Source organism: Podarcis erhardii (assembly GCF_964252035.2).
Source record: "Podarcis erhardii genome assembly, chromosome: 10".
In the NCBI taxonomy this organism is placed as follows: Eukaryota; Metazoa; Chordata; class Lepidosauria; order Squamata; family Lacertidae; genus Podarcis; species Podarcis erhardii.
The window spans coordinates 37574717-37598988 of NC_138500.1; the positions used below are offsets into that span (position 1 = coordinate 37574717).

The following is a 24272-nucleotide window of genomic DNA, read 5'->3' on the forward strand; positions in this document are numbered from 1 at the left end:
CGAAGATTAAGGCCTACTGGGAAATGATCTATAATGAAATTAAGAAAATCCTTAAGTGGACATTTGTAAAGAAACCGGAGGCTTTTCTCTTGGGCATGGTAGGCCAAATGGTTCCAAAGAAAGATAGAACATTTTTTATGTACGCAACAACAGCAGCAAGAATTCTTTTGGCAAAGTATTGGAAGACTAAAGAATTACCTACTCTGGAAGAATGGCAGACCAAGGTGACTGAATTTATGGGACTGGCAGAGATGACCGGCAGAATCCGTGACCAGAGGAGAGACACAGTGGAAGAAGACTGGAAAAAATTCAAAATCTATCTTAAAAATTGTTGTAAAATTTCGGAATGTTAAGATGTCAAGGGATTGGATATAAAGAATTACAGCTGTAAAAATTGAAACTTAAAAAACTTTAGAGAGAATTAAATATAAAAAGGGATGAAGGATTGCTAAAAAATTTTAAAACAAGAATGCAGTGAAGGGGAGGTTTGGGGAAGTCGTGTTATGTTTGTTTGTTTTTTGTTTATGTTGTAAAATTAATAAAAATTATTTTTTTTAAAAAAAATTAAATCTACTGAATACTTTGAAAATGGCTATAGTACAAATAGTATAACATACCATTGAATATGCCCCCAGAACCACTGGCCACAGCTGCAGGACCATCAGGTGATAGATTGATGTCTTTATCTTTAAGCACCAGGGGGTGGTAGTGGAGGCTGGTGCACTGTGGAAGCAGTGCTGTTTTTCTTTAAAAAATAATTTAAAAAAGAGGTGCCAGAACTCACCATGAACACCTCCCTTGTTCTCTTATACCGGCAATGACACTCATCTGAGACGTGCCGGAACTGAGTTCCAGCCGAAAAAAGCCCTGCATACAACCAGTCCAAGCAGTGGGTCTGGTCGTCAGCCCTGTCCTCTTTACTCTGTGTTGCCCTTGTAGAACACAGCAGGGAGGAGGATGAAGACAAAACTAAAGTTTATTGGCTCTGTCGCTACCTGCCATTGGCTCTGGCTCCACCCAGTTTTGGTCTCCCTGCCTTCTGCCCTTCCAGCCGCAATGGGCACCAACTACCACTGATGCACTGAGGACAAAAAGCAAAGTTTTGCTCTACTGAGCGACTTGATGAGGAAATACTACATTTCCATAGAGTCAATATGAGTACAATGCATGGGAAGCTCAAAGTGGTTTTTTCTTAAATGGCTGGAGATCATTCAAGGATGAATTTGAAAACTTCAACTCTAAAGTAGGACTCCTGTCGTGGTGAGGAGGGAGATGCCATTTTGTGGTTCACCTCAGGTGCAGTAAGATCATTCAGTGTCAGTTCTGACAGTTATTGGCAGCCATTGTCTTATAGGTGTGTGTTTTAAGTTCACTTGTCTACTGAGATGTAAGTCGCAACTAAATGTGCACAGGAATGCAAACTAAGTACACATTTTGGCACCCTTTCCCCAAGACAAGAATTGTACTCCAAACTTTGGAGTAATGCAAGAAAACTGAAAGGCCACTGCATTCTGACCCATGTATTCGCTCAGGAAGTATGTATCAGGCTGATTCACTTTATCTGGAAATTAGACAAAAGTCTCAATCATCCCTAATTTAAGCTCATCACAGCAAGCTTTCCCCACTTCTCACCATTGATGAAGTACTTGATAACACACAATGAAAGTGACTATCATGGGCAAGCAAACATGAGATGGAAGCTTCAGATGATAACTAACATGACCGTGGTAAAATTGTTTGTTTTCAAAGAATCACATGAGAGCAAAGGCCTTAGTTTACCATCAGCCCATTGGTTTATCCAGCACCACAGAATGATCTCAGCTGGATAAATGGGCAAAGTAAAGACTTATGAAAATCCCATCCATTAATCTCCCTATGCCTTAATACCCCATCTGTAGAAAGGGGGATAAGTCTACTCTACCTCACAGTGGGTGTCTGGGGGATAAGCATAATGAAGGATATCCAAACTCACTGTTATCATGATGGTGGAGGGAGCATATAAATTATTTAGACAAATGCAATTCATGAAATGGATAATGCAGTGAGCACTAGATCTCATATTTTTAATTTCATGAATCTCCAATAAGACTTATAAAAAACCAGTGACAGATATCATAGGAGAAAGTCAGCTATTTTTAACCTTGCTCTTCTGAGCAGGTTGAATGGCCCTGCTTTTGACTTGCTTGCCTCATTATAGAGACCCTCTGATATATTGGCTTCAATGTGACTTCCCTCTACCTCCATTATTCCAAACTTCACCTTTTGGAAGGAGCAGGTTTCCAGGCTCTTTTGAAATGGGAGTTCAGAGAAGTCTGCTCCAAAAAGCCAGTGTAGGGATTCAGTGTTTGCATTAAACATGTACAGAAGCTGCCGGTATCTGAAGATGTCCATGGATCTCTTTGCACTGCCTTTAGGCAGCCGACAGACTGGATTATGGGAACGAAGTGGTTTGTGAGTCAGATTCAGTGGCACACTCCAGTTCTGTTGTGTCACTCTGATATCGTCAAGTACTTTAACTGGTGGTGGAAGCCAAATTTGTAGTTCATAGAAGCAGAAACCAGAAAAAATTGCCTCACAGGAGTGTAGACAAGCAGCCTGGGCGTACTTGCAGATGTTACAATAATTAAAACCTTAAAATCTTTCCACCAATGGTGCCAGGTTTCTCCCCTTCCCCTCTGTCCCTTCAAACTAAGGTGCTGATAACTCACTCTATTCATACTTTTCCACGCGGACCTTTAAATATTATTTCATGCATTCCTTATTCCTGGAAAATATATATTCACATTGCCTCATAATATTAAATCCTGCGTATATACAGTTAATTAGCGATATGTGCTTCAACACCTCAGCACCACTGCCGCTCTTTTTCCACCTCCCTGAGGTAGCTGCCTCACTTTGCCTCATGATAGGGTTACATGCCCTGGGTATTGTGTTCTATGGACATTTCAATCTACAGTATTTTTATTACAGGCAACGACCGATTAACAAGCACCCAAAAGATGAGTGATTGCACACACGCACATGGAGTTGAACCCAGAAGTGACCCCAAAGTATCACTCAACACATTATGAAATAGGCAGAACAGGGGCAGAATGGGGGTGGGGAATAACAGGGTAGGGCACACTGATACACACTCCAGCGATGCCCACAGGGACCAGGATCAGAATCCCTGATCTGGACCTTGTGTCAAAATGAATTCTCTCCACCACAAAAATGAGTTCCAAAGCTTTACTGCCAAACAGTCTTAAATACTAGTTACAATAAGATAAGTGTTATAAAATGGCCAAGTAGCACATTGCAAACAAGCAATGGGGTTCAGTCCTTTATGCTGTTCAGTAAACTTTCTACCATCTGCTGCTGCCAGTACTAGCCATCTCCAATAAAGCACAGGCTGGCTTCTCAGGTTTCAGCTTCCTGCTGTGAGAACTCAGGACTTCCTGTTTCCGGTGATGAGTCATCAGGTAGTTTAGTGCACTGAAATGGCAAAATAGCAGCCTTCATTGACGCTTTTGACAAAGTGCAACTTTTTGCCTACAGTAAAATGCCTTTACAGCATTTTCAATACAATGCATTAAAACACAGCATTTTATGTACATTAAACTTATAACTTTAATATGGAGCACATGAAGGCCCCACCTTTTAGAGTTTAATTTCAGAGGACAGTTGCAGGTGATGTAAAAGATCTCTGCCCGAGTACCTGGAAAGCTGGTATGAGTCACAGTAGATATTATTGAGCTAGATGGACAAATTGTCTGATGTGGTATATAAGAGTGGTCACAGTATAGAGAACGGAAGGCTTCCTGCTAGTAGTGACAGCACCTGAGGCTGAACTTCAGGTGAGATGAATGGATGAGAAGATTGATTCTTAACTTATAGAAGAAGGTGCCTAGGAAACACCTTCCCTTCTCTTCCTTGGTCTGATGCAGACACCAGGAAGACTTCTATTTCCAATTGTTTCTTTGCAGGGGTAGGAAAAAGAGGAGCAGTGAATGGGTAGGAATTGTGGGTTCTAGTGTTGGGATCTATGGGCTATGCTATCCTTGTAGACCTACATTAAAAAATAAATTAAAAATCCAGCTTTGCTTAAAGGATGAACACCTATCAGAGCTATCCAACACCTCAAAGCAGTAAATGAATAGACTTTGAAAGTGTCTTTGAATCAGGTGTGTTTTTGAATTTTCACACTTCTTGTTCTCTCCCCCATCGCAGAAAAAGTGGACCTGAAGAAAAATCTCTCAATGTATGTTTATTTATTTTAAGGCACAGCTGTCAAGTTCTGGCCTGACATATTTTTCTAAGATCATTTTACTTAGTACAGCAATGTGCTTTTTTTCTTTTTGCCTGAAGGTGACAGATGATACTTTATGAGTTTCAAAAATATTACCAATATTCAGTGTGCTAAACCAGAGAGTAGTCATTAAGCTCCTTGTCTCCTGGTGTAGTGTTTGAAGTCATGTGCTGATATCGCTGGAATGGTGTCAGGTTAGATCTGCAAAACCTTGAGCTACTTTGTTGATGCTATGAGGCAGCTTCTTCACTGTTATTAATGTGCTTCATAGGCTGTAGGTAGCATTTTGTGTCTCTTTCTCCATCTCCCTTGGGCTCTTTGCTGTAAGCATTTTCATGCTGGCGATGACTTAATGCTGTACTTTCCATCAGTTTTCTCTCTGTCTGCCATTGTGACTCTTTTCCATTTTCTGCTCCTGAAGAGGAGACAGATCCAGTCATAAATGTTTAAATGCTTGCAGTAAAAACCCCCCTGAAAGAATGACTATATACAGAAGACACTGCACATAATTTGTAATTTTCTAAAGTGCATTGAGAAAAAGACTTATCTTTTTCTGAGAACTGCCCTGAGACCTCCAGGTATAGAGCAGTATATAAATTCAATAAATTATTATAATAATAATCTCACCTCCTTAACAAATCTTGCCTTGCTTGTCCTATTTGGATTCTGAATGAAATACTTCTGAGACCCAAGTGTGTTATCTGGTGATAATTTACACAAAATAGAAGCCCCAGAGATCTCTGATCCAGCATGTGAGGAGGGGGTGTTACTCCCCCCATGCTGTTTTCCTCCCCAGAATACCACAATCTGCTATTTTTCTCTGACTCATCCATTGTTTCTGAGTGTGAGATGGTGCTGATGCTTCAGATGATGTGTGAGAGAAGAATCAGACCCCCTTCCCCACACACCATGGTCCTAATCGGGTCCACACACCTCGGGTCCAGTATTGGACCACTTTGACCGGATATCCCCAGCTGATGTGGACAGACTCCTCCAAGCTGGGAAGCCCACCACCTGTCCTCTTCACCCGTGCCCGTCTTGGCTGCTTAGAGCGTGTCCAGATGAGGTGCAGGCCCCCCTGGGGGATATCATCAATTTGTCCCTTGGCACCGGGATATTCCCAGGGGAATTGAAGGAGGCAGTGGTGCGCCCGCTCTTAAAGAAAACATCATTAGATTCCCTAGATCTATCCAATTACCGCCCGGTTTCGAATCTTCCATTCCTGGGTAAGGTGATTGAGAGAGCGGTTGCTGAACAGCTTGGTAGGTTTCTGGATGAAACATCGGCTCTGGATCCATTCCAGTCCGGCTTCCGCGCTGGTCATGGGACCAAGACGGCTCTGGTCGCCCTAACAGATGATCTCCGCAGGCAGCTGGATCAAGACAGGTTGGGGCTGCTGATTCTTCTAGACCTGTCAACAGCCTTCGACAAGGTCGATCACGAACTCCTTGCCGACGTGGGGATCCAGGGGACAGTCCTTCAATGGCTGCGCTCGTTTCTCTCTGGTCGGGGACAGAGGGTGACGCTTGGGGGGGGGTCATTGCGCCACTCCTTGGTGTGTGGAGTGCCTCAGGGTGCGATACTCTCCCCGATGCTTTTTAACATCTTTATGCGCCCCCTCACCCAGCTTGTCCGGAGTTTTGGGCTGGGTTGCCATCAGTATGCCGATGACACCCAACTCTATCTGTTGATGGATGGCCATCCTGACTTGGCCCCAGACACACTGACCAGATGTTTGGAAGCTGTGGCTGGATGGTTACGTGGGAGCCGGTTGAAGTTAAATCCTTCGAAGACAGAGGTCCTCTGGCTGGGATGGGACGATATGGGATTGAGGGGGCAACTCCCATCTCTTGCGGGGGTGCAATTAGTGCCAGCACCGTCCGTTAAGAGTTTGGGTGTAATCTTCGATACCTCCCTCCCTATGGAGGCGCAGATTACAGCTATAACAAAGGCGGCATTTTTTCATCTCCGCCAAGCTAAGCAGTTGGCCCCTTATCTCTCTTGCCCTGACCTAGCCACTGTGATCCACGCAACGGTCACCTCCAGACTGGATTATTGTAACTCGCTCTACGTGGGGCTGCCCTTGAGACTGACCCAGAAACTCCAGCGGGTGCAGAATGCTGCGGCGATATGCGATAAGGCATATCCTTATGGGGGCTTATGAGATATGCATAAGGCGATATCCTTATGGGGTCTTCGCTGCGAGATCACATTCATCCGGTACTATACCAGCTGCACTGGCTCCCAGTGGAGTACAGGATCAGGTTTAAGGTGCTGGTTTTAACCTTTAAAGCCCTATACGGCCTAGGACCCTCGTACCTACGGGACCGCCTCTCCTGGTATGCCCCACAGAGGAACCTACGGTCTGCAAATAAAAACATCCTGAAGGTCCCAGGCCACAGAGAGGTTAGGCTGGCCTCAACTAGAGCTAGGGCTTTCTCAGCTGCGGCTCCAATCTGGTGGAATGCTCTGTCACAAGAGACTAGGGCCCTGCGGGACCTGACATCTTTCCGCAGGGCCTGCAAGACAGAGTTGTTCCACCAGGCCTTTGGTCAGGGTGCAGCCTGACTCCCTCCTCTGGCAACCTGCACAGAATTTTGCTTAACGGTTGCCATTAATTTGATTTTAATTAATTTTTATAATGAAATGTTTTTAGAATGTTGGATTATTTGATTGTTTGATTATTTGATTGTTGTTAGCCGCCCTGAGCCTGGCTTCGGCTGGGGAGGGCGGGATATAAATAAAATTTATTGTTATTATTTTTTATTATTATTATTAATACAGATCTTCATCTGTGGTTGCTTAAAAGACAATTAAAACAATCCAGGGCCTAAATCATGGTAAATATGTCAACCATTTTGGGTTTTAGATTATTTCATTGGTTGTTGTTTCATATTTGCAAACCCCTTCCACAGCCTAGTTCTGAGGTAGTAAACCTGGACCTGTTCTGTACCACTTCAGGTGACAGAGGACAGCTTTTGTGACCTAATGTCTTTTCATACAAATAAAGAAATCCTCCAGATAAAGAAACAAGATATTTGTGAGAGGGTTAGGCTGGATTGGGGTAGTCAGTGTAGTGGTTCCAGATATTTTAAGATGCTTTTAAATGTCATTACTGTATCCATCTCATGAGTTACCCAAAAGACAGAATTCCAGAGTACAGTGAGTGTAACGGCCAAAAAGACCCACTTCTACGTTGTGATTAAGCAACAATCTGCTGGTCATAGAGTGGCCAATAGAGTCTCCTTAGAAGATCTTAAACAGCAGGTTCTCATGTACCAGGGAGAAGCAGTCCATAAGATATTTAAGTTTGTGACTTTAAATATCAGCAACGAAACTTTGGACTTGTCCTAGTGACTAATGTGTAGTCAGTGCAGATCTTTCAGCACTGGGATAATATGTGTAAAACTGAATGACCCAACTAAGCACCCTAGCTACTCTAACTTGCGCAGCTTCCAAACCAGGCCTAAGGGTAGCACCACATATAGCACATCAGAGTGGTGAGGTTACTAATGTATGGAACACTATGACAAGGCTATTCCTGTCCAGGGACAGCCATAGTTGGCACACCAACCAAAGCTGAATAATGAACACTCCAAACCACTGAGTTCACCTGGACATTTGGTGACAGTGAGGTATCTAGCTGCAACTCCAAACGTTGCACCTACTCCTTCAGGGAACGGTGGCAGGGATATGGAAAGAAGCTGCTGTGGAGACATACTGCTGCAGTCATGAGCAAAGGCTCCCAGAATGAACACATCATTGTGCACGTTGAGCCCTCTCCAAGGGAATGTACAAGTGTGGTCCTCTTGGGATGTCCTATGTCTGGAACCTGATATCAGTGTACCCCTCTAGTCCACATCCCTGATACTCTGGAACCCCACATGCATACAGCTGTACATGCATAGAGGCCTCTTTCATGCATTGAATTGAACACATCATCCTTGGGCAGAGAAGAAATGTTATGACCAGTGAATGGCACCCAGTATTGAGAGCACAGGGACGCGGGTGGTGCTGTGGTCTAAACCACTGAGTCTAGGGCTTGCTGATCAGAAGGTTGGCGGTTTGAATCCCCACGACGGTGTGAGCTCCCGTTTCTCAGTCCCTGCTCCTGCCAACCTAGCAGTTCGAAAGCACAAAGTGCAAGTAGATAAATAGGCGAGAAGGTAAACGGCGTTTCCGTGCGCTGCTCTGGTTCGCCAGAAGCGGCTTCGTCATGCTGGCCCCATGACCCGGAAGCTGTACGCTGGCTCCCCTGGCCAATAAAGCAAGATGAGCACCGCAACCCCAGAGTCGGTCATGACTGGACCTAATGGTCAGGGGTCCCTTTACCTTTACCTTTATTGAGAGCATGGCAAGCCAGCACAGCTGAGCTCATCCTTCTGCTGAGTACCTGAGTGCTTTTTCTGAAGAGGGCTTTAATGAGCAAAAGCTCATTTCTTCTGTTTCCCAGAAGTTTTCTTAGATGCATGTTGATATTGGTTTAGGCTTGCCAGGCATTGTATTTAGACATGTTACAGTTCAGCCTGCACTGATGTACTTGAAGCGAAGGCCAGCGTTGCACAACTGTCAGGTGCTGCTCATACACACCCACTGTTGTGCCAGCTGATAGACAGACACATGAGCACACTTGGGTGCTTTTTTTTAATCTATCCCCAGGCAACATCTTGTTTATGTGTTCTGAGAAAAAAATATATTAGCATGTTTTCAGTGACACAACAAAGGCACAATATAAAATACCAGGTATGAGCTGTGTGCTTGTTGCTGAGGTTGGCACTTCAGTGTTCCTGTTTCCAGGGTTACAGCTGATCTTTTTTTATGCCAGTTGTTCTCATCAGTAGTGATTTGGCTTTTTCCAAGGTCCACTGTTTTAGCCTACATTTTTAACTGTCAAGCCCTTTCCCTTCAAATAAAGTTCATTACTCATTGTTCAAGGCACTGGCACCCACAGGAAGGAGGCTAAATTAGTGGCAGCTCTCTTAACATTTAGCATAAAATGTGCAAACCCCCATGAGAGTAGATGATTCATTTATCTTAAAAACAAAAAAATGGGGTTCTATTCATACAGAGGCATCTTCTGAAACTGCCGACTGATTTATGACTTGTGAAATTCACAGTGCTTTTGAAAAAATCACCTATGTGCTGAGCTAGGAAGTAATCTATTGTTTTAGCACTACTGCAAGACTGAGAAACAAGTGCCAACTGTAGGGAAAATGACTATGAGTGTTGTCCTAAGACTATAAAATATATGATGCAGTGCAACTGTAGGAAAGCTAGAAATGCCGTTTTGGGAAGAGGTCATAGGTTAACGGCAGATAATGCAAAGGTAGAGTATGTGTTTCATATGCTTAAGGGCTCACATTTAGCCACTGGAGTCACTAGTTAGAAAGGATATTGAGCAAACCTATGAAAGATCTCTGAACAAATCCCTAATGGATAGTAGCCAGCTAGATGCTTCTGACAATATAGTGGAACTTCATATATTCATATGCAAGAATGAATAATTTTGCATACAAATTTGTGTATGAAAGCACTTGGAGAATATGTTGAAGGCAGCAGTTGTTGATAATAGACATTCTGACTGCAAATGGAATCAGCTGGAATTTGATAGGACAGGTGATTTTACCATGGAAACGCATGGTTCTGGAATAGGGTGACCTCTATTTGAGAGAATGGTCCTCTAGTTGAAGAACTCCCCAATCCCAGTTAGAGAACCCTAAGAACAGGGGGAGCCTCAAACTCTCTCATCAACAGCTAGTGCTTGGAGAGCCATCTGAACAGTCACACAGGTCACCTGATAACATTCCTCCTTACCCCACTATGGTGAAACATATTCGATTTCTATTTAAATTGTGGCGATCTCTTCAAAATGTGCATCTATGCATACAAATAAGACATGCAGCTTTAAGACATGCACTACATGGAGGTGCTGAGTTATGCAGCTGGCACCTCCATTCAATCCCTGCTAGGTCTGAATGTGTGAACCAGGCCACAAAGTCGAGGAAAGCAGGATCCAGTGAGAAAGTTTGACGTGGGCGGTGTGCTGGTGGTAGGAAGGGGGCAGACAGGTGAGCTTTGGATTCCCCAAAAAGGAAGCCAACGAGAACAAGGAGGTGGTCTCTCCCTCTCTCTCTCTCTCTGATTATTATTTATTAAATTTGTATACCACCCTTCATCCAAAGAAAACAGGGCAATTCACAACATAAAAATACAAAATAAGAACATATTGTATTAGCAATCTGACCTAATCAGCCAAGCATCTCTAGGGTTATAATCTGAAAAATTTCCTCACCAGTTCATGATGCAGTTCACATTCCATAGTACATTACTACGTATGTTGGGATATTTTGTGCAGAATCATTTTGAGCAAGGATGCATTATTCTGAAAAATAATGAAATATTTTCACTGAATGCTTTGTTGAGTGCTCATTCTACGGAATACTGGGCTGTGTTTTGTAGGACAGTTTGATTGCACAATTGAATATTTTCCTTTGTACATTCTTGAGCTACTATTACATAGAACATGAGCATCTTTCTTAGTTTATTTTCAGCTGCCACACCTGAAAGTAACAACATAGCATGGGACTCTCTCCTACTGAAACTTGTAAGATAGGATTTTTTTTAAATGAGTTTGGCTGAATTATTATTTATTACATTTTTATGCAACCTTTGCTTTTCCTTCCATCCTTACAGTGACCCTGTGAAATAGATTAGGCTGAAAAAGAGTGACTGGCTCACGGTCACCCAGTAATCTCCTTGGCTGAATGAAGGTTTGAACCTGGGTCTCCCCAGTCCTACATGCTAACCCCCACTTGCTGGATCATCACCTTGTCATGGTGAGTGGGCTTGCATGTTCCTATGACCCTTGTGAGTGAAGCCGTCGGGAATCTCGTACTCCCAGCAGGGTCACCCAAAGCGGTAAGGTCAAAGGGAAGGAGCTAGACAAAGAAGGATCCAAGAAGTCCTCAATGGCAGAACAGGCGGATGATAACAAACAGTATGTTACAATGGCTGTGAAGGCCATGATCCTACACTTTGTCGAAGGGAAACTCCTCACTGGAGTAGAAATCATATATCGAACAGATGGAAAGCTCTTCAATCTGAGCAGGCTGAAAGCAAAGAGTAAGGTTACCGTAACTTCTGTCATAGAGTTTCAGTATGCTGATGACAACGTAGTGTGCGCATGCTCAGAGCATGATCTCCAAACCATCCTAAGTACCTTTGCAGAAGCTTACGAAAAGCTTGGCCTATCACTCAACATCCAAAAAACCAAAGTGCTGCACCAACAAGTACAAAATAACCCCTCTGCAGTGCCACAAATCCAACTCAATGGTGTAATGTTGGAAAATGTTGATCACTTCTCCTACCTAGGCAGTTATCTTTCCACAAGGGCCAACACTGATGCCGAAATCCAGCATTGCCTGGGCTCTGAGAGTGGGGCTTTCTCCTGATTGAAGTGCAGAGTGTTTGAGGACTGGGACATTTGCAGGGAAACCAAAATGCTTGTTTACAAAGCTATTGTACTACCAACCTTACTATATGCTTGTGAAACATGGACCACTTATAAACGCCATCTCCAACTCCTTGAAAGATTCCATCAACGGTGTCTCTGAAATTTTTTACACTCGCTTGGGAAGACAGGCGAACTAATATCAGTGTACTGGAAGATGCAAAGATCACCAATGTTGAAGCAATGATACTTCAACATCAACTTTGTTGGACTGGTCATGTTGTGCGGATGCCTGATGATCGTCTTCCAAAGCAACTTCTCTATTCTGAACTTAAAAATGGACATAATGCTGGTGGTCAACAAAAGAGGCTTAAAGACTATCTCAAGGCAAATCTAAAAAATGTAGTATAAACACTGACAACTGGGAAACACTGGCCTGCAAGCGCTCCAGTTGGAGAACAGCCTTTACCAAAGGTGTCATGGGCTTTGAAGACACCCAAACTCAGGACACAAGGGAGAAACGTGCTAAGAGGAAGGCATGCTTGGCAAATCCACACCGTGATCAACTCCCGCATGGAAACCAATGTCCCCACTGTGGAAGGACGTGTGGATCCAGAATTGGCCTCCAAAGTCACTTACAGACTCATTGTTAAAACCGTGTTTATGGAAGACAATCTTACTTGGCAACGAGTGATCGCCAGAGAAGATGTCATGCTAACCACTACACCAAGCACCACTTTGGCTCTGGCTCACGTCCCACTGCAACAATCTTAGACTACAGGGTCTCGTTGGACCAAATTAATGCAGCTAATTCAGAAAAAGAGACTTCAGGATTGCATCCTCTAGCTAAAAGAAATAAATATAGTTTTAACTGTATGAGCTAGACTCTTTTATAAACATTGGCTATTCCTGGACTCCCAAGTGGCTAGCTTGGTGAAATAAAATGAAAGCTCTGTTACTTTTAAATATTAGGTGGAACAATCCAGAAACATTGCTGTTGTAGCAAAACATAACATATTTTCTGGGAACTGCACAAATTTTTAAAAAAGAAACATACACTACTGTGGTTCAGTACATGGCTTTGGCAATAAGGCAGAATGCTTGATGGTTGACCAGCCAAGTGAGTCAGGGGCAGAAGGTCATATTTACTGTGGTAGATTTTTTTTATTTATTTTAAATGCGGTTTTTCATCTGATCTGTGCCCCTCCTATTCTCCTTAAAGCAAAAGCCTGAATTTTGATTCCCCTCTTCCAGTGTGAAATTTACATGTGAAGTTTATCCTGTTTTTACACACAAGGGGCCTGATCCAAACATGTTTGTGGACAGCGTGGTATGCTGCACAGCCATTCTTTGTCCAAAGGTCCCCATTTCCATATTCAGATAGGTGGTGGGGCAAGGAAGCTGGACAACTTGCTGAAAAGTTCTTTCTTTCTCCCTTCCCTCCTCCTACTGCAGCATTATTGGGAAACATGCCAGAGTCTGGCTTGCTGTGGCAGCTGAACCTGAGCTCATGTTTTTTTGCTCTCCAACCCGCAAACCCAGGTTCAAACATTGCAATAAGTCAGACTCTGCAGCAGGAGTAGGAGCAGGGCCACTGTGGACCTGTAAACTGATGTTGTCTGCAATGGCCAGTGCTTCCTCTGCTCTTCCTTCACTAGCCACAAAGGACCTTTACTGCATATTTTTCCCACACTCCTTTGAGTAAAATGGAAACTTTATAATACACTATCATTAAAACCTCACAAGTAATTTTTCCTGGATTAGCAAAAAGCAAATACACAAAGGCAACTGTAAGGCATGTATTTACTGGGCAAAAATGATCCAAAGCAAAAGACTTTTCCAGACATAATTTTTATTCACTCGTTTCAAATCTTACATTTGGACCTACGTTTCTGGGGCCCTGAAGCTTGATCTGCTATGTGGGCCCTTTCACAAGCAGCAATGAGGTCTAAGTAACCCCTATTATCTTCTTCAATGGGGCTGTGTCATGACAGATCACCGCCCTTTTGCAACATTACAACCCAGTGCTATTTTTCTAGAAAAAGGGGTGCCGGAAGTCACCATGAACTCCTCCCTTGTTCTCTGGCACCCACCTGAGAGGTGTCAGAATTGAGTTCCAGTTGGAAAAAAAACCTGGTGCTGCTGACTCTCAAACTTTGGGATTGCTGAAATATAGACAACTAAAAATTAATCAATACTAGACCCATTTTTTTAAAGCAATGTGAACTAAAGTTGCTTCTGGGGCCACTCTGTTATTACTTTCCTAGCAGATCTGTCCCTCATTTGGACATCTTGTTTGCCATACCAAGAGTGTTCAAAATCCTAGATTCCACATTGATAGGACACATTATATTGATGCTATCTAAATAATGGTGCCTTTTCTCAAACTGTATAGTGGTAAGGTACTAAAAATTTGCTCTGCCTTATGTGGAAAGGTTTTACCCAATGGTCTATGATCACGAGAGTCCTGTGGATTGCAGTGGTTTTCCTACATTTGAGGGAATTCACATATAGTTATAAACTAAGTTTAAGCATCTTACTCCAAAGATAATTTAAATATGCAGTTGGGTTTGTTTGCTTTTTTAGTCCCAATCACTGTGTTGTTTGTTTTTAAACTATCAGAGATCAATTTAATAATGTGTCCTCCTAATGTTTTTGCTGCTTCTGCTTCTTCTTAGGTTTTGAAGACATCTCCGGTTACACGTGTACGGACACGTGAATCGTATCTCTAAATAGCTGTGATTAGACAGTGTGGAAATGCCTCAGAGATGCCTTCTTCCTTTCCCACAATAACTTTCCAGAAGACAGAACATCTTGCTGTCTGGACACGTTAAACCTTTGGATGAGGTAATATGAAAATTCTTCTACTGCTCTTATTTCCACTTGTGTATGTTTTTCCTGGCTCAGAATCAGTGACCCAGTTATTGTAGCTCCTTAGTTCTTGTACTTCTTCCAAAGTATTTTGTTTATCTTTGAGCCTACAAGCTCATGTGTGTGCACACACGTTTTTCCTTTCCTGCCCTTTTGCCTCTTCCTCACAGTAGATCTGAGAGGTGTGGGAGGTTGACAGCAATTACCGTACGCTAATGCTGCACTTTGTGCAAAAGAGTGAACTGTGGGAAAGGGCAAAGAATGCAAGGAGCGAGGAAACAGGTCCACCAGATATCATGGGCCAATCTCCCTTGCTGTGTTTGGGTCAATATGTGGGAGCTCTTGTGCCTAAGACTGAACTTAGGCTTAGGAGGCAGGTAGATTTTAAGGGGTCCCACATTTCTTCCCCATTTCTCAGACTTGAGATAGACTCAGTGGTGCAGCGTGGGGGTGTATGGGGGCAGTGGCCCTGGGCATGAAATTGTTAGGAGCACAACATTTCAACACCTGGTGCTGTCTCAATACAGCTGTGTGCTTCCATCGCTGGGCTCTGTTAAAAATGGCTTTTCCATGCCAGTCAGGAATTAACCTCCACGACTCCTCCTCCTCCTCCTCTTCTTCTTCTTCTTCTTCTTCTTCTTCTTCTTCTTCTTCTTCTATCTCTCCAGCTGCAATCTCCAGGGTGACACAATTTCATACATACCCCCTCCATTTCCTTCCCACCCACCCCCAACTCTGTGCAGCCTTGGGTGATGGCAACCCAAGCTACACCACTGGATAGACTTACTGCAGGAAGCATGCACCATCTGGAGAGGATGTTTGAGCTTCTCCATGACTTCTGCCCAAATTCAATGTTCTGTGTTCCTCTTTTGTGTGGAGTAGGAGGTAGAAGCAATGTGGGCTCTGGTCTCTTTGTGGCATTGGCTGACAACAGAACTAGTAGAAGTCAGCTTGTTTATCTGCATTCCCATTTGTGTTAACAAATAAGCCCTGTGCACCTTATGGACTCTGAGGACATACCATGTCCACATCTATGCTTATAATTTCTTGAGGTGCACTGACAATTTTGTGCAGAAGACAAAGCGATACTTTTGCAGCAATGCCCATTTCCCATAATAATTTTTCAGACTCTTTGCTGGCCTAGCACTTGAAAGCCTGCACTTGAAAGGTTTCTAATAGCCTCTCGGGCACAATTAAAGCTTCTTCTTCTTCTTTAAAGCCTAAGTGATTTTGGTCCACTGGCTTCAAAGAGCCAGCATGTCCCATCACGTTCTTGCTGATCCATTGAGAAGGTCCTCTTGATCATGCCACACATCATATGCAGCAAATCCATACGCAGACACAATTTTTTTTACACAAATAAGGAATAACCTTTCTTTGGAGACTTGCAAATATTTGGGGAGGGCTTTACAGTCTTTTTTGCAGCATGGGATGGGTAAATAGGTGGCTGACATTGCAATCACTTACCTGAGAGTCTCAAGGAACAGAATGACCTTATTTCTGGATTGCACTGAAGGAATATTTGGAAGGACTAGAGAAGCATTGCTTCATTTATTATATATGAAAGCTGCTAATATGCACTGTCAAAACCAAATCTTGCGTGCATACCCTTCCAAGTGTCCCAAAGCCAAAGCTCTAGTACTGCCCATTACTGGCTTTGGTTCCACCAAAAGCTACCCCACAGTCCCACAATAGATTATCCCTGAAGGAAGGTGGCCCTAGGCAGAAAATATTGCCCACCCCAGGCTTCTATGGGTAGCAAAACTGGGGCATCTTATGAAGATAATAGGCGTAATTGCCCCATTCTCTTCTGAATGGACTCTCATGTTTTTAGCAGCTGCATTAGCATACAATGTACATTTTGTACAGCACAATGTACAATTGCAGCACAATGTACATTTTGTACAGCCAAGGATTCAGCCCCACATTTCTGCTCCCATGATCCTCTTTCTTTCTCTCTGCAGCACCACTGCTGCTACTGCTACGGTCACCACCATTTCCCCCTGGTGTTGGTACTGCGCTTGTAACAAACAGCAGTGCAACAGGCAGAAATCTCATGAGAAGACAAGCAGTACTTGTTGAATGTTGGTCTGCCATGCTGTTGCTACGAGCAAGAGGAGCTGCCAGGTGTCAGCGGGCGGGGGCAGTGAGATGGTAACTCTCATAATAATACTTTTTTTTTTTTTTTGCAAGGAAGGAATATCTCAACAGCAGACAAAGATGCTGGGTGACTCTTTAGCTGTGTAAAATATGTGCAGCATGTCATTCCTAAACTTCGGAACTTAATTCAGGGTTTTGGTACCCCCTGAATTAGGCACTCTTGGTGCTAGACAGGAAATTAGCTGGAGACAGCAATCTTTTGGAATGAAGGAAGACTAAAAATTAAAGGTATTCTGGAGTTCCCCCTTCCTCTTTCTTTCTTTTAAAGAATGCATACCTTAATCTATTCAGTGATGGCAGGAGGGATAGATTTTGACTCTACACAAATATCAGATGGTTAAAGCTCCCTGTTTTTCATAAGCAAGACATTCCAGGACTAGTAGGTACATGTTGCCCATTCTAAAGTAGAACATGCTTGAGCCAGTAACAGACAGACAAAGGATAATCTCGGCAGGGAATTTCCTCCTCCTCCTCCTTTTATATTTTTTTCAATTGTTTTGTTCAAGTATATGCACGGGGAAACCTATTGAAATGTATCTGGGTTGTTATTGTTATTGTTGTTTAAAAACAGACCTCATGGAAAGAGCATGTGAATGGTTCATCCATAGATTCCCCCAGTGTCACATTGCAGCTCCAGTCATTGCATGACAGAAGCAGGAGTTGTGCGGTTCAACCTCCTTGCTCAGAAGCAGAGTGATCCAGCTACACACACATGCACACCCCATCCAAGCAAGCTGTGCAACCCAAACCACAGTGCGCCACAAGCCAAGAGCAGGTCACTGCAGTGAAGTCTAGGCAACCCAAAGGGCTCACAAAGCAAGCCAAGACACACAGCTACTGTGTTCCTCTCGCATCAGGACCACTGTGGCACGGAACTGGGAGCAACATAGCATGCATAGCTACACTGGTGCTCAGTCTGCCATCTGGATTCTCTGGCTTGCCAGCACATATTTGCATTACTGAAGAGGGAAGCTGTTACAGGCGGGTTACAGCCAGTTTTAGGCTTATTCATATACTTAACTAATAACCAGGGAGAAATTAATGCAAAGGCATGCCTGGGTGAACAGCAGCATTTCCATCACACCAAAGTGTCTCCATCATTTTGATTTTTACATTTTGCTGCTGTTGTTCTTTGAGGTTTGTGTGCTCCCTTTTCTGGGGCTGAAGGACAAATCTATCCTAATTTCTTAATGAGGTTAGCAGCAGTATGACTGCCAATATACTCCCTCCCCACCAGTGTTGCATTATCACACTATAATCTTTTGAATGTTTCCCCACCTTGTGATGTTTTATAGGAAAGTGTTGCCAGAGCAGCTTCGTCACGCTGGCCACGTGACCCGGAAGTGTCTTCGGACAGCGCTGGCTCCCGGCCTCTTAAGTGAGATGAGCACGCAACCCCAGAGTCGGACACGACTGGCCCGTACGGGCAGGGGTACCTTTACCTTTACCATAGTCTAGAAATGCTGGAATTATGACCAAAAACTTAAGATGTAATTGAGGCATGCATTCATTAGTCCTCGGGAGAAGCCCCATCACTTTGCAGCAGCGCAATAAAATACATTTATTTGTTTATATAAGAGACCCGTTGTGGTGTGGTGGTTAGAGTGTCGAGCTAGGACCTTGGGGCCAGAGTTTAAATCCCTGCTCAAACATAAAGCTCACTGGTTGACCTTGGTCCAGTCACCATCTCTCAGGCTAAACTGACAGGGTTATCTGAGTGTAGAATGCGAGAGAGGGGAGAACCATCATGTAAACCACTGTGAGCTCCTCGAAGGAAAGGAATGGTAGAAATTTAGTAGTCGTAATATATCCCAGTAGTGATGTATGGAAGTGAGAGCTGGACCATAAAGAAGGCTGATCGCCGAAGAATTGATGCTTTTGAATTATGGTGCTGGAGGAGACTCTTGAGAGTCCCATGGACGGCAAGAAGATCAAACTTACCCATTCTGAAGGAAATCAGCCCTGAGTGCTCACTGGAAGGACAGATTGTGAAGCTGAGGCTCCAGTTCTTTGGCCACCTCATGAGAAGAGAAGACTTCCTGGAAAAGACCCTGATGTTGGGAAAGATGGAGGGCACAAGGAGAAGGGGATGACAGAGGACAAGATGGTTGGACAGTGTTCTCGGAGCTACCAGCATGTTTGACCAAACTGCAGTGGGAGACAGGAGTGCCTGGCGTGCTCTGGTCCATGGGGGTCACGAAGAATCGGACACGACTAAACAACAACAGAAAATATATGAAATCACATCCACCCAATGCATGCTGGCTGGAGCTGATGAAAGATGGAGTCCAACATCTGGAAGCAGGTTCCCTACTGCTGATGTTCAGTGCAGATGAGTTACATTCTTAATGTCCTTCTCTTAAAAGAAACAAAACCTTCAGACAGAAACAGAGAGGTGCTTTGCAGAAACGAGAATGGAACAGGAGCCTGGAATTATGCTGGATCACTATATTATAGGCTGTAAAGGAGGATTTGGGGGGAGGGGAAGCTCCCCCCCCCGTGCAACTGCCCCCACTAGACTCTTCATCTGAATTTGATTTTGCATTTATGCACTTCAGCTCTTTCATGCATTGTATAATAGAGAAATGACAAATTAATTGCATGCTTCTCCCTCCCTTTTGTGGATCTATTTATTAAAACATGTGATGCCAACTCAGCTCTTTGGAATAGATTGTGCAAAGGCACTTTAATAATTACTATCATTCTGGGAAGCCAGCCATCTCTTGGTGATTTTAGCTTTCATTTCATCTAGTCCCTTTTGCCACTGAATAATTCCTTTCCCCGAACCCCTAAGAGACCACAGTAAAAAGGATATGTGGTTCCTATTTTCTCACCAAGTATAAAATGACTTTTTAGCACATCCTTTCTGCCCTGGAAAGGCACATGCATTGTTTAGAGAGCATCAGACTTGTGCTACATTCGGTGGAAACCATAGTAACAGTATTGCCAGAAAATGGCAAATAATTATTTGGGTCATGCTAGTACATCAAGGAACAAATAGATGTTAGCTGTACGTATTTCCATTAAAGTTCATTGATCTATTATATCAATAGTGTTGCCATAGAGTGGGGGGAAAGAGGACAGCGAGTTGACCTTTTTAACAATTGCAGTGCTCTGCCTTCACCTTTAGTGCAACATTCACTGTCATAATAACTTTTTCCCAGTGCAATACTTTCTTTGGGTTGCAGCCACTAGACAAGGACAGGAGGGCCACTCAGTTCTCTTGTGTCAGCAGAACACAAAGATATGCAGGCATAGTGGATTTACACGGCTATTGTTGCACCATTGGACTGGCATGCCGATGCCAAGATAACAAGGGGCAAAACATAAGCAGAGTTTGGGGGTAGAATGGGGCAGGAGAGTGAAATGCATGGTTGCTCAGAGGCTGGCTCCACCTGGAATGCTTGCGTCACATTTAGCAACCACAAAAAAGTGCTGGATTAATAAGAAGAATTTTACAACAAAATGGACAAAATATCATTACAACTGCAATATGTAAATTTCAGCAGCGAATACAGAGAATCATATTTCACAACAGTGATGATTATTGTATTAAATGATGCTCTAAGCAGCTGACAACAACAGACAGATTTCCGGGTAAGGTCCTGTTTTGAAGATCTTCCACAGGATAACACACACACACACACACACACACACACACACACACTCCCATGAGGAACTGACAAACAATCATATTCCCAAATTAGTTGCAAAGGGTGGCATCCACATGTCAACCAAATACTTGGCCCCTCGCAAGCATTTTAAGGCCCTGACTGCAGTTTTCACAACTGGGAGGACTTCAGGAACATTTTCTCTCCAAAAAGGTTATTAAGCATAACAGAAACAAAACGATGATTATCTTATTCTGAAGTGTATTCAGAGTCCATAATGACAAACCACCAGCATGGCTGTGTTGGCTGGGGCTGGTGAGAGTGGTAGTTCAAAACATCTAGAGGGCCCCAAGTTGGGGAAGGATGCCCTGCAGGTACCCTGGCACAGGTGGAAGCAGTCTTTCTCAAGTATTCACCTGCCACCCCCTCATCTTCAGCTTGTTATAGGGACCATCTCTCTTGCAGCTGCCAACCATGGCTCATTACCACCCCCAGGTTTGTATTGTCTCCCTGCAGCCATTCAGTCTGTGCTACTGCAGGGACCACTGTAATAGCAGGTGTATGAAAATGCTGCATGGCAGACCCAATGAAACAACAGGAAGTAACTTTTCTTACTACCATATTTCCATACTTCTTTGCCTGTTAAATGACTGCCTCTCATGCCCTGTAGAAAGGCACCACTAAAATGATGATGATGATGATGATGATGATGATGATGGCATCACGGGTGTTGCTTTCAGAACTCACTCCACTAATGTTGTTCAATAATATCTTAATCCTTTCTTCTGTGCTTCATCTGATCTAGTTAGAGCTGGGCACAAGTGGCCTGTCAAAATGCACCTCCCTATTTTTGTGAGCAGAGAAATTGGAAGGACACTTTCCATGAATTTTCAGGGGAAAGGAGATATTCTTCCACAGCTTGGGGGGGGGGCTCACCATTAGCAGTGGCAGCAGCAGGGAAGTCCAATTCTATTGTGTGGTGGGGCAGATTTGAGAGTAACTCACATGTGGTGAGGTTTTGTTTTGTTTTTTTTACCTCTGGTTTATTGCATTATTTGCAGATAATCTTGCTAGAGATCTAGCTGTTCCCAGAAACACACCCTGAAATCATCCCAGACTCAGAGGTAACTCCGGTCCACTCACATAAAGAACATACACAAGCTCTTTCACAAGCTCCTCTGTGACCTTTTCACATCCAGAGTTCATCTTCCAATGTTATAATTTGTGAGGTGGGTGTGAATTGGGGTTGTGTAAATCTGCCATACTGCTGAACATTATGAATTCCAGTGAAATGTTCCATCTTTAATTTCAGACTATTGCAGTTTCATTTGAACATGTGTTTCTTAATTCTACAATGTTACAAAAAAGGATAACCGTTCCTAGGAATTTATCCCAGAAGTTGCCAGTTGTACTTATAGCCATCAAACATCACTACTCATTTTCCACAATCTGTTTGTATGTGTGTTTTTAATGCCTCATTATGGCTTTCTGAGCCACCTTTGTGCAAACTAAGCTAGGAGAGGTTGCTAGCTGACCATGAATATTGTGCATTTTTTTAGTGTGTTACACAAAAATCCATACAGTTGCTGTTCAGATCTTGTGATGTGGCCGACATGCAAGAGAATCCAACCTATTTGTGTTATGTTTTAAATGAACAACTACTTGAAGCACGGCGGGCTTTTAGTTTTCTAAACCCTTGATGACACACTTTGAAAATCATGCTGCCCTGTGATATTACATTGCAATCACTATTTGATTGATTGATGAGACCCTAATATGCAGGGAGGAGTGAAATGCATGAACCAATCACAGAGAGAGTGCATGGAAAAGGTCAGGGTGGAGGAGCCCTTCACTTTGTTTCCTGAAAGATATTGGATATTAAATGTCAGATACAATCTTTGTCATGAAAATGAGGTAACAAGGCACGGGTGTAACCCTACTCTTCGAACGACAGTTGTGTCATTTGCTGTTGTTAGGGCTCAAATAGAGCAGGGGGAGGGGAAAGAAATGTATCACACTTCATTCAAACATTTAAATTAAGACATTAATTTAGGAATGGGAAACAGAGGCATGGAAACCAGCTTAGGGAGACTGCTTACAAATATGGTTTGTAAGCACAAATGTGGTTTTACACATACTATATGTATTCTTGTTTCTCTCCTAAGCCTTGGAAATGTGTTTGAGCCTAAATATTTTAGGGGAATAGTGGGCATTTATCCCCCTCCCTGGAAACTTCCAAACCTACAATTAATCAACTTCTGTGGTTCTGCAGGACCAGAAGTTAGTTGCAGAGGAGGTTCAGAAGGGAGGGTCACCTAGTTGCTTAGGCAATCTGGCAATTTTTCCTATACGTATTCCTGCACCTAGCTGCTGAAACACAGAGCAGGATGGTAGGGAGAGTTGCCTAGTTGTTGTCAGGAGCCGGAGTCAGGAGTAGGTCAACAATAAAACACCCACTGTCAGTGAAGTTAACTGTTTTTTCAAAGAAACCGAAACAGCGGAGGGCTAGTGATCACAGCAGCTCTTCCCCATTGAGGTCTTGCCCCAATGAGAGAATTGCCAGGACTGAAGGTCCCCACTTCCCCACTGCTCTCTCAGACTCCTCCTCCCCCAGGTGGTTCCCAAGCAATTTCAGGCATCGGCAAACTCGGCCCTTCAGATGTTTTGGGACTACAGCTCCCATCATCCCTGAGCACTGCTCCTGTTAGCTAGGGATGGTGGAAGTTGTAGTCCCAAAACATCTGGAGGGCAGAGTTTGCCGGTGCCTGGTCTAGTCTCTCTTCATTTCTCTTCATGTTCTGGGAGACCAGGCTTCTTCAGCAGACTGCCTCCACTTTGCCTCCCCCCCCTCCCCGCTTCTGCCTCTGCTTCTGAACTGCTCTCTGCCATAGCCACTTCCTGCTCACTAAACCCTGTTACCTCTTCAGCTTCCAACACCTTCATCTCCTATTCTTCTCCCTCTGACCACTTGTTGTTGTCCCACCACCAATCCCTTGGCTCTGAATCTTCTTCCCATGGGGCTTCCGGAGAGAATCCGAGAATCCGGCATATTGGCTTTTTTGAGCTAAGGACACAAAAACCAGAGTTCAAGAAACAGAAGGGTAACTGTGTTCCAATCCACATATTAGCCCAGGCCAGAAAATCAAGTCACTTCACTTCTGAACTAAATGCTCAAGCATCCCTACCACAACTAACCATCAGTGAAAGGCCGGGGGTGCGGTTCCACTTGGTAGCCCATGAAATTAGGGGGTTGTGTTTTGGCTCAGGCCTAACTATACTGGGCATGAGAAGAGTCGGCTTTTCAGTCGAACAAATAGGAGAAATAAAGTTACTTCTGGGAAAGAAAATGAGGAAAGAGATTTGCTAACCTTTACACACACAAAAAGACAGCCTCTGAATTTGTACATAAATCCACCCACTGTGCTCAGCAACTTTTGTCACTCTCACAGGAGAACCCAGTATGCTTTTTTTACTCTGACTGTCACCTATTCATTGTCTGCTTCTTAAGCATTTCTGGAGGTGAAAAAGGCCCCAATTCTCCCCTGCATTTCTCACCATTCAGACTGTGAAACATTTTGCAGTTATGTCAGAGAGGTGTAAATAACAACTCAAAGAACACTGCAGTCCAGGAGCTACAAACTTTAAAAATAACCATAACAGGGGGCCAAACAGGTTCTGAGCAGTAGCTATCTATACCAAGAGGTAAAAATTAAAACAAAATGAAATGCAAGGAGCAAAACAGTCCTGCTGGCACTACAGGAATCTGTGTGTGAATCTAGGGACACAGCAGTCAAAGTTGAAAAAGAATTTCGCCTTCCCCTGAAACTGATGCTTCTTTTCAGGCTCTAAAATATCTCCCAAAAAGCCAGTAATAAGAAAATCGAGATTGCTG

The 24272-nt window shown here is 43.5% G+C and overlaps 1 long non-coding RNA gene across 10 annotated transcripts in view; it reads left to right on the forward strand.

Moving 5' to 3' along the window:
* The window catches only part of LOC309351003, a 124904-nt gene that overhangs the window by 64019 nt on the left and 36613 nt on the right, over positions 1-24272 (forward strand). For 6 of the 10 annotated variants that reach the window (XR_014160615.1, XR_014160616.1, XR_014160618.1 and 3 more), the window contains one exon: positions 14417-14585. This is a non-coding gene — a long non-coding RNA (uncharacterized lncRNA). Of the gene's footprint in view, positions 1-10981; positions 11125-11154; positions 11416-12772; positions 12859-14416; positions 14586-24272 lie in introns of those variants that run through there. The other 4 variants (XR_014160617.1, XR_014160619.1, XR_014160623.1 and 1 more) reach the window with 3 other exon arrangements.